Below are 17,340 nucleotides of genomic sequence, written 5' to 3'. Positions count from 1 at the left end.
CCCATGCCACAGAGCAATCCCAAGACTTCACCCCAAAGAATATAATGGTGCAACGATGGCACTGTGGGGATTCTAAAAAACCTCTAGAAGCTCCCTATCAAAGCTGTCACGCTGTCTGGGAAGTGGCTTTGTCCGAGCACAATTGTTCTCTGGATGTAATACGCGAGCCAGGCCAACAGTTTATGTGGCTTTTCCTATGAGGGTTTCATGAGAAGCACATTGGGGCTTCCCCATTCACTATTTATAACACTAAATATACCTGAGGAAAAGCAGACCAGATTCTGGAGATGTGCTCCCCCAAAGGAAAACTGGATCTTCCATCCCCAATCTCTGCACTTGAAGCCCCTGCCGTAGTGTGATGCAAGGTAGGAGGAGGAGCTTGATGTTGGCTTTTATAGTTATTCATTGGTTGACATGTTGTTTCCCAGAAGTTATGCACACAGCACCCAAGAAACAAAAAGAACAGCAACAAAAGCTTCACAGCCAATCCATAAACCTCCCATCTTGTTACACTGGGACAGCAGCTTTGAGCCATGAGCAGCCCAGGTTTCCCCAGGTGTCAAAGGACCTCACTACATTCACTTGCATGAATGTAACCAGGGCTGGCCGGAGAGGTAGGCATCAGTGGGTGACTGTTAATGCCCACACTCCGGCAGGGGCCCAGTATCAATCCCTAGAGCCTCCCAGCCCTGCTCTTCCTCTTCCTTGCTGGCACCACCTGTTCACTTGACTTCTCCCAGCATGCGAACAGAGACCAGCAAGAGAATTTAGAAGTAGCTTCGCTCACTTGCCTCGCTCTTTCCCTATGGATAGTTGTACAGACTGGATCCAGAAGGAGAGGGTAAGTGAGTGGGCAGCAGGACAGAAGCAGAGGGGGGCCACCATGGACATCTTGCCGAAGGGCCCCCCAAAATTTGGAGCTAGAACTGAATGTAACTATTTGTATATATTTATTTAAAATATTTCTTGGCCACCTTTCAGGACAGAAGCCCTCCCAAGGCAGTGTACAACAATAAAACCAATACAATATGAAGAGCGAAGAAACCACAATAAAACAGTAAAAACACAGTAAAAACAGCAACAACAGCAATCATATCAGGAGAAGGCCAGAATAAAAGGCCTCCTTAAAAAGCTCCAACAATGAGGCTTAGTGGACCCCAATGGCAACCCTACTGGACCCAATGGCAACTTATTCCAGACGTGTAGGCCACTGCAAAAAAAGGCCCTCTATTGTGTGGATGCCCACCTAACTGTTCTCACAGGTGGGCAAATTCGAAGGGTCTCTCTTGCTGATCTTAAAGTGCAGGCAGGCTGATACGGGTGTGAGGCAGTCTTTCAAGTACTTTAAATTCATATATGCATTTAATGTGTCTCTTTACTTTAAAAATAACAGACATAGTGGAGCCTTCAGATTGGGATCATGTTGCATAGGGAAGGGGAGTTATTCCTTCTCTCCTGTGCCATGGTCTCATGAAAATCACCACTCACACACACTCAAGTTGCTGTTCGCCTTGAGAGGAAAGCTGCCTCTTGGCACCACTGTCAGCTCCCCCCTCCAAGGGAGGGGGAATAGCAGGGTTAAACCCCCTCCTCATATGGTATGGTCCCAATCCTAACTGTGCCTCCCCATGGTTGTTCTCTAAATAACAGAGATCAGACATATTAATATATCATCTACTTTGGCCCTCAGAATGTATAGATAAGAAAGCAAGATCGTGTACACTGTCCCTACTCCCATGTTCCACATGGTCTGTATAGTAGGGCTCTCTCCATGCAATCTGGAAACTTAGAAACATAAGTCATGCAGAGAGAACCCTGTAAACATACAGCTGTATGCACTTAGGACTCTCTGCCAGAGGTTGGCAGACCTCAAGCTTGCAGGATCTACTTTGTTTTTCACTAGAACCCCAAAGTTGACCAGCTGGAGCCTGGTGCAAAAGACATACTCTTAGAATTAAGGCACTTTGAGCCCAGGAATTTGTTTTGAGTACCAGAACTGATTGATCTCCTAGACTTTCCACACACAAAAATCCACTCCTGATTACCCCAAACTTTATTTCAGCAGTATAATTTAGGAGGGGGGTATTTTGCTGTTGCTATTATTAAACAATTGGAAATCAAAAATTCTTGCAAATCACTGGACAATCCTTTTCCCACCTTCTTGCTCCAAGCAGACCTTAAGCTGAACATGTGGATGTTGGAACAGAGACAACCACCTGTCCCCATCTCCAAATATTCAAGTAATGTCTGACTATTCCTTCTCTCTCAGCCCCATGAGATGTGTGAGTTGAACAAAAATGTAGGACCAATCCAGGTAACTCAAGGTACATCTATGACACAAAAAAATGGAGCAGCCAAGGCAAGTGATCCACAAAAAGACCCTATAATACCGTGTTTCATCAGAACTGTACACCATCACCTGAATCTCATTGTGCTGTAGGACCTCCTCCCCCAACCTCCCTTCCACAGACAACAGCAGGTAAAGGGAAGAGGAGTGTTGTATCCTGTTAACTATTAGTTTGATTTATGAGAAGTTTGTCCTGGGTGGGACCTGGCAAGGAGAGAGAGAAGGGAAGCAAGGGGGGGCTGTGGGGAAGGTAACTGCAGTTATAGCTGGGAACAGAACTGGAGATAATCAATAAAGTGTTCTTTAGAAATATTGGAATTTCTTTCTTATGGAGGAAGACATAAAACAGAGTTTATATATTTAGAGGTTTAGTATATCACCTTTGCTCTAAAGTGCTAAGAAAAAGTCAGTTGGGGATGCAATGGTATGGACCATATCAATCAACAGTATGGACCATATGGACCATATCATACATGTGATATGGTCCACGGACTGACTGCAGGACCTGAGGTTTGGAAAGCTGAGCTCAAATATATGCTCAGCCATGGATCAGCTGCATGGCCTTGAATGAGTCAAACAACCAGCACCTGCTCAAGGTTTTGGGGGGCCCTTGGGCAAGACACCCTCAGTGGGCCCCTTCCCTACAATGAGTCTTCCTTCTTACCAGTATTGCTGCCAGCTGCTGCTCCTCTTTCTCATTGCTTCCATCTGCCTGCTTGCCAGGCAGAAAGCCAATGAGCAAATAGGCAGTGGCATCTACTGTACCTCCTTTTCACCACCGCTGTTGTCTAGGCCAGAGCAGGAGGAAGGAGAACAAGCAGGTTGCCATGGTGAAGAGGAGGAGCAACTCCAGGAGACTCTTGTCAGTGGGCCCCTGCTCAGGTGTGGACCCTTGGCAGGTGCCCAACCATACTGACCTTTGATGCTGGCCCTGCCACCAACTTCACTTTTCGATTTGTGAATTGGGAATAATAGTTCCATTTCTTGTAAGTTGTTCATAGGCTGGCCAAGAGGTTTTGCTGCCTGAGGCAGAGGAAAAATGCCCTGCCCCATTACACATACAAAAGCCATCTATGCTGGCAGTTGAATCTTGCTTTTAGACGGGTGATGGGTGAGCGTCCTCCACCACCCCTGAGGGCAGCAAGCTAGCTTTGGGGAGGAGGACAAGATGCGTGGCTGCCCCCAGCATTTGCTGCCTGAGATGTCCATCTTGCCCCACCAACCCTGAACATTCAACATAAAGATTGTAAAGGCAATGGCACATTAGCATTGTCATATAAAAAGCTATTAACGAGACCACCAATGCTTCTGAACATCCCACTTTCTCCAATGAGATAAAAATGATCTCAAAAATTATATATTGAAAATCTCACTGGGAGTGTATTTCTGTGAATGTTATCTCCAGTTGGAGGTCTAAAGGATGCAGCCATATAAAACCTATATTTACATTTGATTGAGCAGAGTATCTCATAACTGTTCTGCTTTGGGACTTGAAGAGCATTACAGTGGTGAAATCTTGATGAGATTTTCATACAATAGGCTGCCCTTTCAAGAGGCTCTGACAAGTTAGGGTCTGGGGTTTGGGGGACGGGGGAGTTGCATGCAGTAGTATTAGAAACACACTTCCGCAGTTGAAAAACTGCACAAAGAACTTTCTCTTTTTCCAGAGACGTGCTCAAAACAGAAATGAAAACAATTTCATATAGAAGCTCTAGTGCTGCAATGCTTTGTGGAGCAACTTTATTTGTAGCATAAAACATTAAGAACTGGCTTGCTAGAGCAGGGCAAAGGGGTGTCTAGTCTTTCTTTTTTTGTCTCCAGTTCAACAGTGGTCAAACAAATGCCTCTGAGAAGTTCACAAGCAGGATACAATGAGAATAGCCTCCCCCTGTTGCTTTAACCCAACATCTTGGAACAAAAGCAACCTTATGTCTAATGTGATTTCCTGGGTCTTCTTCCCCTGAATAGTATCAGGAAAACAAAGTGTTGCTAGTTTTCATTAGAGATGTCTGAGAAATCAATGGATTCAATAGATTCAAATGAGTACAATGAATCAATGGATTCAAATGAGTACAGATATGCGTACAAATTTGTATATTTGAGTACATATGAGTACAGATATGCGTACAAATGAGTATATTTGAGTACATATGAGTACAAATATGAGTACAATATTGAGTACATATGAATACAAATGAGTATAGATATGAGTTCAAATGAGTACATTCAAATCAATGGATTCAAATGAGTACAGATTTCTATGGATCCGACCTCCAGATTCTGCAGTGGAATGACTTTTTCCGAGTCATGCAGATTCAGCGGACTTGAAGGCCAGTTTTTTACTTTGGGGGGATTTTGCAAATTAGCCCAAGTGGAATGAAATGCTCATACATCCCTAAAAAATACCCAGTTCCATTAACGAGCAGATGTCAGAATGAAAGACGCCTGGCAATCCACAAAACACAGACAGAATGGATTTAACAAAATCCGCACATCCCTAAGTCTTGCTGAACAAGACTGGGATCAGCAGGCTGGTAATAAACCTCTTTAAGATTATGGCAGAAAAAAGTAAGTTGACGGATTAGTTCACAGCCCATGCCTTGCTTCAGTCCCAAAGTGGGAGATGGTAGATGCCAGTAGACAGGAGGAGAATATGATGCTAAAGGTTCCAGCAAGACTGGAGGGATCAGAGAAGGAGGTGGTGGCCGGCAGGCAACCATAGACAGGGGACAAATACAGGCCAGTCTTCCTGGAAGCAGGTAAAACGGTTGCACAGACAGGCCAACACTCTTAGAATCATAGAAGAGTAGGGTTGGAAGGGGCCTACAAGGCCATCGAGTCCAACCCCCTGCTCAATGCAGGAATCCAAGTCAAAGCATCCCTGCCAGATGGCTGTCCAGCCTCATCTTGAATGCCTCCAGTGTGGGAGAGCCCACCACCTCCCTGGGTAGTTGGTTCCATCTCACTGAACAGTCATTTTTACACAGACGTGGACCAATCTCTATATCATGTTTGCTCTCCTGAAAAGGGGGAAGGAGACTATAATGCAGCCTTTCCCAACCTGATGTCCTCCAGATGTTTTGAATAGGAATGTATGAGAATTTTGTTTCAGTTGGCAAATTATCAGAACTTGCCCTGTTCACAACCCTGAACACAAATGTGAACAGGAGTGCATTTTTCTGAAAAAGCAAACACATTCCCAAATTTGTGTTCGTGTTAGAAAAGTGTGTTTGTTTTTAAAACTGCACTTTACATTGCTTTAAAAAAAAAAAAATGCATTTTCTCACTTTAGTCAATGGGGAGAAAGTGAGTGCTTTTGAAAAATGCACATGGAAATGTGTACTTCTCCTGTTTGAAATGTTATTTCCCCAGTTGAAGGAAAAGAAAGGCAGGCTGCAAAATGGGAGCGAGGCAAACTGAACTTCAAAGTGGAGGTTGGATAATCTCAGTCAGCTTGAGCATCCCTGGGTCTCCCAATCCTCGTTTTGGACTTCAGCTCCCAACAGCCCCCAGCCAGCATGGCCAATGCTCAGGGATCCTGGGAGTGTAGTCCAAACCATCTGGAGGACACCAGGCTGAAGAAAGCTGCTATAAATTTCTGGTAAAACAAATCCATCGGACATGAGTATCGTTTTCCAACTAACCCTGGATTGCAGTAGGCTGCGGGGGGGGGGGCAATCTGCAGCTTTCACCCTAATTGCAAAAGCCCTCTGAAAGCAGCTGTGCCCCCACCCACCACCTCTGACTTCAGCCCTGCCCACCACTGGACATGCAGCACCTGACACATTATACCTGAGGGAATGCAGCTCTCCTACCTGATCAGGGAGTTTGGTGAGGAAGGCGGCATTGCACCTGCTCCCAAAGGGAGTTGGGGTGGGAAGCCACCAGCCAGTCTTGGGGTGGAGCCAGGGACTATGTAAGTCTGCTCTGCCCTAGTCTGCTCTTTAGATCTTTGCAGCACCCATCCTGTAACATAGTGTAGGTGTTACTGGCCACTTCCAGGGCCAAGGATTAATTGGTTGATAAGTCCTGGCTTGCAGGAGCTTTTGCCTACTCTACACTGATCCTCAAGGGAAACTGAAGGGAAATTGGCTGGGCTGGTGCCGTTACATAGGTCATTCGCAACCCTCCCCCATGATTTCCTGCTTGAGCAGGAAACATGCTCCAGTCCTGAAGCATCCCCACCCACTTCACTGGGTGATCTTGGGCAGGTCATTGTTTCTGCTATTTCCCAGCAACTTACGGTACTTACCACACACGATTTTAAATCCAATGTATTTCTTCAGCCTGGGAAACCTGAAGTTAGGCAAGTAAGTTTAGTCAAAATTGCATGAACTCCTGGCCCCAACTCTGTCAGAGGTGCCATGCTACTTCTACGGCCAGCCTATAAGTATCTTTTAACCCTGTGAATGCCACTAAACCCTTACTCCTCCTGTTTATTTATTTGTGTACCAGCCAACAGCTGAAGTTCTCTGAGCAGTTCACAAAAATTAAAACCACGAAGTACAAGATAAAACAATATAAAATATGAAAGTTTAAACTACAATATAAAAGTACAAACAGAATAAAACCTAGCAGCAATGCAGAGATTTAAGATACAGATTTAAAACAGCAGAGCTAAAAGACTAGAGTACTAAAATGCTAGGAAAATAAAAAGGTCTTCACCTGGCATCAAAAGGCGTACAACGTAGGTGCCAAGTGAACCTCGCTATGGAGCTCATTCCATAGCCGGGTGCCACAGCAGAAAAGGCCCTCTTCCTGGTAGCCACCCACCTCACTTCCTTTGGCAGGGGCTCCCAGATAAGAAGATAGATAGATGGATGGATGGATGGATGGATGGATGGATGGATGGATAAGCCAGTTTTTTCCAGCATTCACTAGTGGTTTTGCCTAATCTTTTAATTTTCTCTCTCCTTTTTATCTCTTATTCTCTACTTCATAAATTGTTTGCCATATAAGGGTGCTTGGGGTGTGTGAAAGAAGAACTGCTTTAAAAAGGCAAGCCTGCAACTCAGGAGTTGTTTGTGCACCAAAATAAGGGAGCCTATAAACCGCTTAATTCTAATTTTTATTTTTTTTGGTAAAAGTTAGTAAAACGCGCATTCAAAAATGCGGCCTTAGCTGGCCACCTCCATTTGCTTAGACGTCAAGCACATAAAACATCATTCTTCTCTTTCTCGCAAGGGTGTTGTGTGACTTAATTAATTAATGTCTGTAAAGCATGGTGAGATCTTTGTATGATTAAGTGCACTGCTCATCCAGTTCCCCAAGTGACTCTACATTGCCAGAAGCAGGATCTCCTGTCTATTATCAACAGGCAGGCAGCCAACAGAATAATAGCAGCAGGAGATTCTGGTCTAGGCAAACTGATTTTTTAAAAAGCATTTAAATGTAAGAAGGGCAGAGGAGACTGAAAAAAAGAGTATTACGTAGGGGAAAAGGCCAAACCCTAAAATAAAACACAGCCTTCTTACCTCTTTTTCTCTCCACTCTTTTGGCAGATTTGCATGGTCTAAGGCTGTACTCTTATGCACACTTAGCAGGAGAGAAAGTCCCTGGCTGAACACAAGGGGAACTCTATGTAAACATGCATAGGGCCTGTACTGTGCATGGTGTGGCCATGTGTCCTACTTCAGAAGACAGATAGTCCTCTGTTTGAAAGGCTCTCAGAAGGTGTTCAATGATTTTGAAAGGCTGTCCTATCTAGATCCATTTCAGTCAGGCTTCAGGCCTGGTTTTGGAATGGAAACTGCCTTGGTCGCCCTGTGGGATGACCTCTGCTGGGAGAGGGAAAGGGGGAGTGCGACCCTGATGATTCCCCTGGACCTCTCAGCGGCTTTCGATACCATTGACCATGGTATCCTTCTGAATAGGTTGTCTGGGTTGGGAGTTGGAGGCACTGCACTACAGTGGTTCTGCTCCTACTTGGATGGCCGATTCCAGAAGGTGGTGCTGGGGGATTATTGCTCTGTGCCATGGCAATTGTACCATGGGGTTCCACAGGGTTCTATTTTATCCCCATTGCTGTTTAACATCTACATGAAACTGCTGGGGAGGTTATTCAGAGGTGTGGGCTGAGGTGCCATCAATATGCAGATGACACCCAGCTCTACTCATCAAACCCAGGTGAGGCACTGGCTGTTCTGAATCAGTGCCTGGGGACAGTAATGCACTGGATGAGGGCCAATAAACTGAAACTCAATCCATACAAGATGGAGGTACTGTTAGTGGGTGGTTTGTCTGCCTGGCTAAGTGATATTCACCCTGTTCTGGAGGGGGTTGCACTCCCCCTGAAGGATCACATTTGTAGTTTGGGGGTGCTCTTGGATCCAGAACTGTCACTTGAGGCACAGGTGAACTCAGTAGCACAGAGCACTTTTTATCAGCTCAGGCTGATACACCAACTACGCCCTTATCTGGACAGAGATAGCCTAGCTACAGTTATCCATGCTCAGATAACGTCTTGTCTGAATTACTGCAATGCATTATATGTGGGGCTTTGAAAACAGTCTGGAAACTTCAGCTGGTCCAAAATAGGGCAGCAAGATTGTTAACAGGGACTGGCCAGAGAGCTCACATCATGCCAGTACTTTTCCAGCTGCATTGGCTGCCAGTCCATTTACAGGCCCGATTCAAAGTGCTGGTATTAACATTCAAAGCCCTTAACGGCTTGGGGCCAGGTTATCTGAAGGATCGCCTCCTCCCATATGTGCCTGCCCGGAGTGTAAGATCATCCTCAGCAGCCCTTTTCCATGTGCCCCTGCCAAAGGAAGTGAGGCGGGTGGCTACTAAGAGGAGGGCTTTTTCTGCTGTGGCACCCCAGCTCCCTAGCGAGGTTCGCCTGGCACCTACATTGGAATGAGCTCCCTAGCGAGGTTCTCCTGGCACCTACATTGTATTCCTTTCGGCACCAGGTGAAGTCCTTTTTATTTTCCAGGCATTTTAGCATTTTAGCTTTCTAGACTTTTAGCTTTGCTGTTTTAAATCTGTATTTTAAATTCCTGCACTGCTGCTAGGTTTTATTGTGGTTATATTGTTATATTGTGGTTTTAATGTTCTATATATTTTAAATTGTATTATTGTGTGCCGTTTGGTTTTAATTTTTGTGAACCGTCCAGAGAGCTTCGGCTATTGGGCGGTATAGAAATGAAATAAATAAATAAATAAATCCAATTTAAAGGAAAAAAACCATAAGAAGGGTAGAGCAGTTCGCACTGGAGAGAAGACTGAGTGGGCACACAGGTGGTGACCTGGCCTAGGGATGGGTGAATGAGCGATGTATCCTTCTTTTCATTAAAAACATCACACATATACACCCCGACGGGATAGCCCTAAAAGAAAAGAAAAAATCCAGCTGATTAGAAGACTAGATACCAACTCGGGACGACACTGTGGTGGAGTCATAGATTACTCTCCCTCCCAGCAATATGGGTATAACAATCAAGGACTACTTTGCAGTGCTGACATAACACATAGTTAGCCATGGTGCCCCTTCCACACACATTAAGGGCAGACTTTATTTACATTGGCAGGTGTTTGGGGTTTTTTAATGGTTACATACACAGTAAAAAATAAAACACTTTGATAAGACCTGAGCTAGAAAGAACGTGAACTCCTGTCATTCCTGGTATCCATTGTTTGGGGCTGAATATGCTACTGCCCTGGTGCTGGAGAAGACTCTTACAAGTCCCCTGCACTACAGTGAGATCAAATCAGTCAATCCTAAAGGAAATCAACCCTGACTGCTCATTGGAAGGACAGATACTGAAGCTGAAGCTCAAATATTTTGGCCACCTAATGCGAAGAGAACACTCCCTGAAAAAGACCCTGATGCTGGGAAAGATTGAAGGCAAAAGGAGAAGGGGACGGCAGAGGATGAGATGGCTAGATAGCATCACTGATGCGATGAATATGGACTTGAGCACACTCTGGGAGAGAGCGGAGGACAGGAAGGCCTGGCGTGCTGTGGGCCATGGGGTCTCGAAGAGTCGGACATGACTTAACGACTGAACAACAATGCTACCGCCCAATAACAAGCCACACTACAATTCTGGATTCCCAATTGTTTTCTATGGACTGTAATCACTATTCCACAAAGGTAGACCAAAACCAAAGGGGAAAGAGGGGGTGGTTCTGTGGGGACAAGAATTGTTGAAGCAAATTGATGGGCTGCTTCAACAATAACAAATAACAGCACCTGTTGGACATGAAGGTAGGCATACCTCAGGGACACCTGAGGCCTTGTATAATCAAGGCACTGACCAACCAGCTAAAGTCTGGTCAGCACTGCCCACATAAAACCAAGGGGAGGAAATATTAACTTTAGCTCAATTGGCCCATGAGAAATCAGGACACCTGGGAGCTAAAGCTACTCGAGAATGGCTGTTACAGATAGGTGTCCCATGTCCTGTGGATACAGCCACAAGGATCACCTTAGCATGTGAAGTGTGCCAAGGGGTGAAAAACAAATGCCCCTTCCAAAGGCCCCAATGAGCCATCTAAGCCAGGGCCGGGGTAGGTGTGGTAGGTAGACTATGTAGGTCCTCTTCCCTAATGTGGAAAGTGACAGTATTTGTTAGCAACAGTGGACACCTATTCTGGTTAATTATTGGTATATCCATGTGCGTGAGCAGAGTAACATCAGGGGGTTAGATCTCTCAGTAAGATATAGGTTGCCCACCCAAGTGTGTGTGTGTATGTGTACGCACGCATGCATGCACACAAATGTTGTGTGTGAGTTCAGTACTGGCAGTGGAGTAGGGGGCATAATACAGATGGCTAGCCTCAGGGCCCATCATGGCCTTGATCCAGCCCTGCTCACTCCCATAATTTGACTACTAATCCTGGGGCTTATTCACACATTCATGTTCATCACTTGTTGAATTCAGCTCAAACTCCACATTTAAGAACTTTCAAAGCACACACCTCGAGACCATTGCTTTTCAGTTCAATGAGTTTATGCATTCAGCTGCAAATTATTGTGTGCCAAGTCTTTAAGTGATGGGAAAACATGAGTAAACAGGCTCTGTTTTCTGATCCTCTTTTGAAAAAATAACACTATAACCCTTGTGTTTGTGGTTTGATGTTTGAAAACATGTAGGCAGTTTCTTCCAAAAGTGTTCAAAGATGAAGATTTTCCCATCCAATGTGCGATCCATCCCTTCCTGCTATGTTCCTCTAGTCTTCTTGGCACAATACAATGTCTTCCTTAGCAAAATTTCAAACTTTTGGTAGATCAGAAAACCGTAGTGTGGATTAAAGTATGAAAATAGAAAAACAGAGTGTGGATTAAAATAGGCCAGTTGTGGGGGGGGGGGGGCAAAATAACTGCATACATTTTCTTCATTTTTGTAATGTAACTACACCATTTTTATTTTGAATTTGCAGAATGCAAAATGTATTTTCCTCATGCATAGTACTAGGAACCATCCTGATCATAGCATGTGAATACTTGTTCAGAGGACGGCATGAAGAGTTTTGCCGCTGCAGACTTTAAAGTACGAGCACCAGGCCGTCTTCCTGAAGCAGCCTTTTTCACTTTTCACGAGCCAAGCTGTGTTGCTGTTTTGTAATGATCGTCTTCCATCAGAGTGCGCAATTTCTCCCCCCGCCTGACTCTGCCCATCATTCTGGTAATTAAGTCTCTTTTGATTCTCTTTGGCAGCACACCATCTGCACGAGGAGGCACACCCGGAAACTGGCGTGCCTCTGGTTTGGCTGTCCTTGACTGAACTCTGCTTAAAACTAAAGACCTTAATCAAAACAACTGCTTTGCAGGAAGGAGCTGTGCTGATAGTCTTTCCTTCCTTCCTTCCCTTCCTTCCTTCCTTCCCCCAGAGACTTCCTCACAAGCCGATAGGACTGGGAAGTGAATTTTAAAAAGCCTCCCAAATGCTCACTGCACTTGGCAGGCCTGGCGGAAGACCCTTTGGTGCCTGAGATGAAGGATAAGATGTCATCTCCTCCCAAGTCCATGCAGAGAAGCTGCTCAGACTGGCAGTTGAATCTTACTTCAACTCTGGCAACGGGATAGTGCCCTCCATGACACTGCAGGCAGCAGGCTAGCTTAAGGGGCCCATAGGTTGTGTGATATACACACAGTTCTGTCCTCTAACAGAGGAAAACAGCCAGGGAGTTCATGAGGACCAGCCAGGAGGCTGCCACCACTGCCCCTGCCTGAGGCAAGTTTCTTCGAGCTGGTTCTGGTGCTTGGGCTCTTCTCTCAAAATAGACTGCAGTGTGGCATTTGACAGGGACAAAACCTAAAGATGCCTCTCATGTATATACGGTGAGTGAATAATCTGCTTCCTGTTAAATAAGGAACAGGACAATCCTGTACATGTTGACTTAGAAGTAGGCCCCATTGAGCTCAATGGGGCTTACTCCCGGGTAAGTGGGTATACAATTGCACTCAGTGGTGTAATGGAAAATGCTGATGTGCAGGCACTTATCATGACTGTCCCCATAGCCCTCACCCCAAGGAGAGGAGAGTCCAAAAATGCGGCAGCTGTGTTGAGCCACAGCAACAAAGAAGTTCTGGCATTTTCCATCTCCCAAGCAAGTCTTTTTGTAAAGCTAATCAGTCTTAATTGTCCATTCAAAACCAGGCCACCGCAAATATGTTGCTGTACAAAAGGAAAGGCAATATATTGTTGCTGGGAAAATCAGTTTCCCCCCAGCTACTGTGGTGATCGCAGCTAAGCTCTGAGGGAACAGGGAAGCCTGCGGGGTGGGAGCAGATGATGACATTGTCCCTGCGAATCAAGAAGTCCTGGCACTTCGACCCTGTGAACCCTGGCCCCACTACACCACTGGTAGCAGCCCAAATATACTTTGCTTTGCCCTGCCCCCAGTGAAAGTGCCTCCTTGAGTATAGGAGCTCACTGTGTGTATTCAGTGGAGGCTGGTGGTTCCGATGTCAGTGGGGTGCTGAATCTGATCTGGGTTTCAGGCAGAACTCTAATGGAGTTATCCAAGGTGTGAAGCACCTTAGAGTTCTGACTGAAGCCTGGAGTGGATTCACTGCCCCACTGACATGTGCACATTCCTGTAAATGCAAAGAACTCATTCCCACAAACGTCCATTGGGTATTTGTTAGAGGGAGGGCTGGCTGAGCCCTCCAACAGTGGGCAGGGCTAATCCATGCAGCCTGAGACTGCTTCTGTGCATTCGTTGGATGAACAGAGGGGTTCATGTGACACCCCCCCCCCAATATTATAGTTGCAACACCAAGCTTCCCTGTCTGGATCAACCAGCTATGTATTGTACTTGAAATAACCTGTTATGCACTATATTCTGAAATAGAAGTGTCAGCCAACTGACCATAATGTTTCCTTTTCTTATAACATAAGAATGCTTAAGAGAATGAATCATAGAAAAGTTACAACTCAAACACATCCAGCAATGTTTATTGTACGGGCCCTGCCAGATCAGGGCATGCAAGGTGGCCTGCAAAACCAACCTGGGACATCCATAGGGCATTCAAAGAATCCATCTTGTATAGGGATGGCGGAGAAATCCACCACGGACTCCAGTGAGACCAGATTCTTTAGAATCCGCCCCCCCCCCCGAGTCTGTGGTGGAATGGACTACACCCCCCTGCCACCCCCTGAAATCCCCCTGGGACGGACCCTACCTGGCTGTGGCAATGGCTCCTCTGGGTCATTGTCTCCATTCGCTGCCAGGCTGTGGAACGAAATGGCAGCCAGTGTAGCAGCCGCCATTTGCACCCGTTGCTGTGATTGGCTATTTATGTAGCCTATCACAGCAAAGAGCAAGGACACAAATGGAGGCCGCTACACCATTTGCGTCTCTGCTCTTTCCGAGATAGGCTACGTATCATAGCTAATGCAGGGATGCAAATGGCATAGCGGCCGCCATTTGTGTCCCTGTTCTTTGCCATGATAGGCTACATAAATATATACGTAGCCTATCACGGCCTAATGTAGGGACGCAAATGGCAGCCACTATGCCAGCCGCCATTTACGGCCTCAGCAGCCCAGCAGCGTACGGCAGTCGGCTGTGGATGGGCCTGGCCAGCGGCTCCGCAGACTCACCATGGAGCAGAGCCAGCCAGGCAGGATTCCGGGGGGTGGGATGGATTGCCTCCCCCCTCCAGCGGACGCCGTCACCCAGAATGGTGAGTGGGGTTCGTACACCCCTAATCTTGTATGCGCCAGTCATGCGCATAGCTAGTGGACAGCAAAAAGCATCTATTAGGGGCTTGAGGTACGCATGGTGTCCTCATGGGGTTCTCAGGAGGAGTCAATGCATGCGTTATGTGTGGTATGAATTGCAAAGAATATTCTGGCTTCCACAACCTACTCCAGAGTTTGGGCATGGATGCATTCCATTGTCTGCTAACACTTTGCAAAAGCAGTTCCACTCACCCTTACCTGTGTTGTTGTTCAGTTGTTAACTCGTGTCCGACTCTTCATGACCCCATGGACCATAGCACGCCAGGCCTTCCTGTCCTCCGCTCTCTCCCAGAGCGTGCTCAAGTTCATATTCATTGCATCGGTGATGCTATCTAGCCATCTCATCCTCTGCCGTCCCCTTCTCCTTTTGCCTTCAATCTTTCCCAGCATCAGGGTCTTTTCCAGTGTCTTTTCTCTTCTCTTCAAATATTTCAAGATATTGAGCTTCAACTTCAGTATCTGTCCTTCCAATGAGCAGTCAGGGTTGATTTCCTTTAGGATGGACTGATTTGACCTCCTTGCAGTCCAGGGTCTTCTCCAGCACCACAGTTCGAAAGCATCCATTCTTCGGTGCTCAGCCTTCCTTATAGCTCTCACAGCCATACGTTACTACTGGGAAAACCGTAGCTTTGATTATACGAACCTTTGTCGGCAAGGTGATGTCTCTGCTTCTTACTACGCTGTCTAGGTTTGCCATAGCTTTCCTCCCAAGGAACAAGCATCTTTTAATTTCATGGCTACAGTCACCATCTGTGTAGGGATGTACGAAAGTCACTTACCTTTCCGTGGATTATGTTCATGGGGGGGGGAAGCAATCCGGTCCTCCCCCCCGGAATCCTTGACAGCCGGCTGTGCTCTGCGGCGACTCCGCAGAGCAGCCGGCCAGGCCTAGGCCAGGGCCATCCGCAGCCGGATTTCTGGCTGCGGAGGGCTCTGGGTAAAAAAACACACACACACGTACGCAAATGGCGGTGGCTACAGCCGCCACCATTTGCGTTCCTTATTTTTCGCCATCTTAGTCTACGTAAATATTTAAGTCGACTATTACGGCGAAAATAAAGGGGAATGCAAATAGCGTAGTGGGCGCTATTTGCATCCCTTTTTGATTCGCCGTTTTAGCCTACGTAAATATTTACGTAGTTTTCCTACATAAATATTTACGTTGTTTTCCTCGATTTCTTTGCATTGTTCATTTAAGATGGCCTTCTTGTCTCTCCTTGCTATTCTCTGGAAATCTGCATTCAGTTGGATATATCTTCCCCTTTCTCCCTTGCTTTTCGCTTCCCTTCTTTCCTCAGCTACTTGTAAAGCCTCATGAAATGGCCACTTTGCTTTCTTGCATTTCTTTTTCTTTGGGATGGATTGAGTTGCTGCCTCCTGAACAATGTTATGGACCTCCGTCCATAGTTCCTCAGGCACTCTGTCTATCAGGTCTAATCCCTGAAATCTATTCCTCACCTCCACTGTATATTCATAAGGGATATGATTTAGGTCATACCTGAATGGTTTAGTGGTTTTCCCTACGTTCTTCAATTTAAGCTGAAACTTTGCAATAAGAAGCTCATGATCTGAGCCACAGTCTGCTCCAGGTCTTGTTTTTACTGACTGTATAGAGCTTCTCCATCTTTGGCTGCAAAGGACATAATCAATTTGATTTCGATATTGACCATCTGGTGATGTCCATGTGTAGAGTCGCCTCTTGTGCTGTTGGAAAAGAGTGTTTGCTATGATCAGCATGTTCTCTTGACAGAACTCTATTAGCTTTTGTCCTGCTTCATTTTGTACACCAAGGCCATGCTTGCCTGTTATCCCAGTGATTTCTTGACTTCCTACTTTAGCATTCCAATCCCCTATGATGAAGAGGACATCTTTTTTTGGTGTTAGTTCTAGAAGGTGTTGTAGGTCTTCATAGAACCGATCAACCTCAGCTTCTTCGGCCTCAGTGGTTGGGGCATAGACTTGAATTACTGTGATGTTGAATGGTTTGCCTTGGATTCATACTGAGATCGTTCTATTGCTTTTGAGAATGTACCCCAGTACTGCTTTTCCCACCCTTTTATTGACTATGAGTGCTACTCCATGTCTTCTAAGGGATTCTTGCCCACAGTAGTAAATATAATGGTCACCTGAATTAAATTCGCCCATGCTTGTCCATTTTAGTTCGCTGATTCCCAAGATGTCAATGTTCAATCTTGCCATCTCATGTTTGACCACCTCCAGCTTACCTTGATTCATTGATCTTATGTTCCAGGTTCCTAAACAATATTGTTCTTTACAACATCGGATGTTCTTTTCACCACCAGACACATCCACAGCTGAGTGTCCTTTCGGCTTTGGCCCAGCCGCTTCACTCTTTCTGGCGCTACGTGGAAATTCCCTCTGCTCTTCCCCAGTAGTATATTGGACAGCTTCTGACCTGAGGGGTTCATCTTCTGGCGTCATCTCTTTTAGCCTTGTGATATGTCCCATAGGGATGTACAAAAGTTCCGCCACAGATCTCGGGGAGGCCGAATGCCAGTGCATTCGGCCGCCTGAAATCGGTGGCGGAACGGCCTGCCACCCCCCCGCCACCCCCCCTGGGACGAGACTTACCATGGGCGGATCTTCCTGGATGCAGCGGCTCCGGTGGCGGCTGCGGCGGTGGCGGCTGCGGCGGCCGGTCTTCCAACCAGCTGCCGCCGCCATTTCCAGGTTAAAAAACAAATATAACAAAAAAACGTGATAGGCTACATAAAGATTTACCTACCCTATCACGGCTAGATTTTAAAAAACCCACCAAGATAAGCTACGTAAATC

Source organism: Heloderma suspectum, chromosome 5 (genome assembly GCF_057233095.1).
Source record: "Heloderma suspectum isolate Gila_16-S chromosome 5, 16-S_ref, whole genome shotgun sequence".
Classification (NCBI taxonomy): Eukaryota; Metazoa; Chordata; class Lepidosauria; order Squamata; family Helodermatidae; genus Heloderma; species Heloderma suspectum.
The sequence above is the reverse complement of the archived record's forward strand: the minus strand, read 5'-3'. Positions refer to the sequence as shown.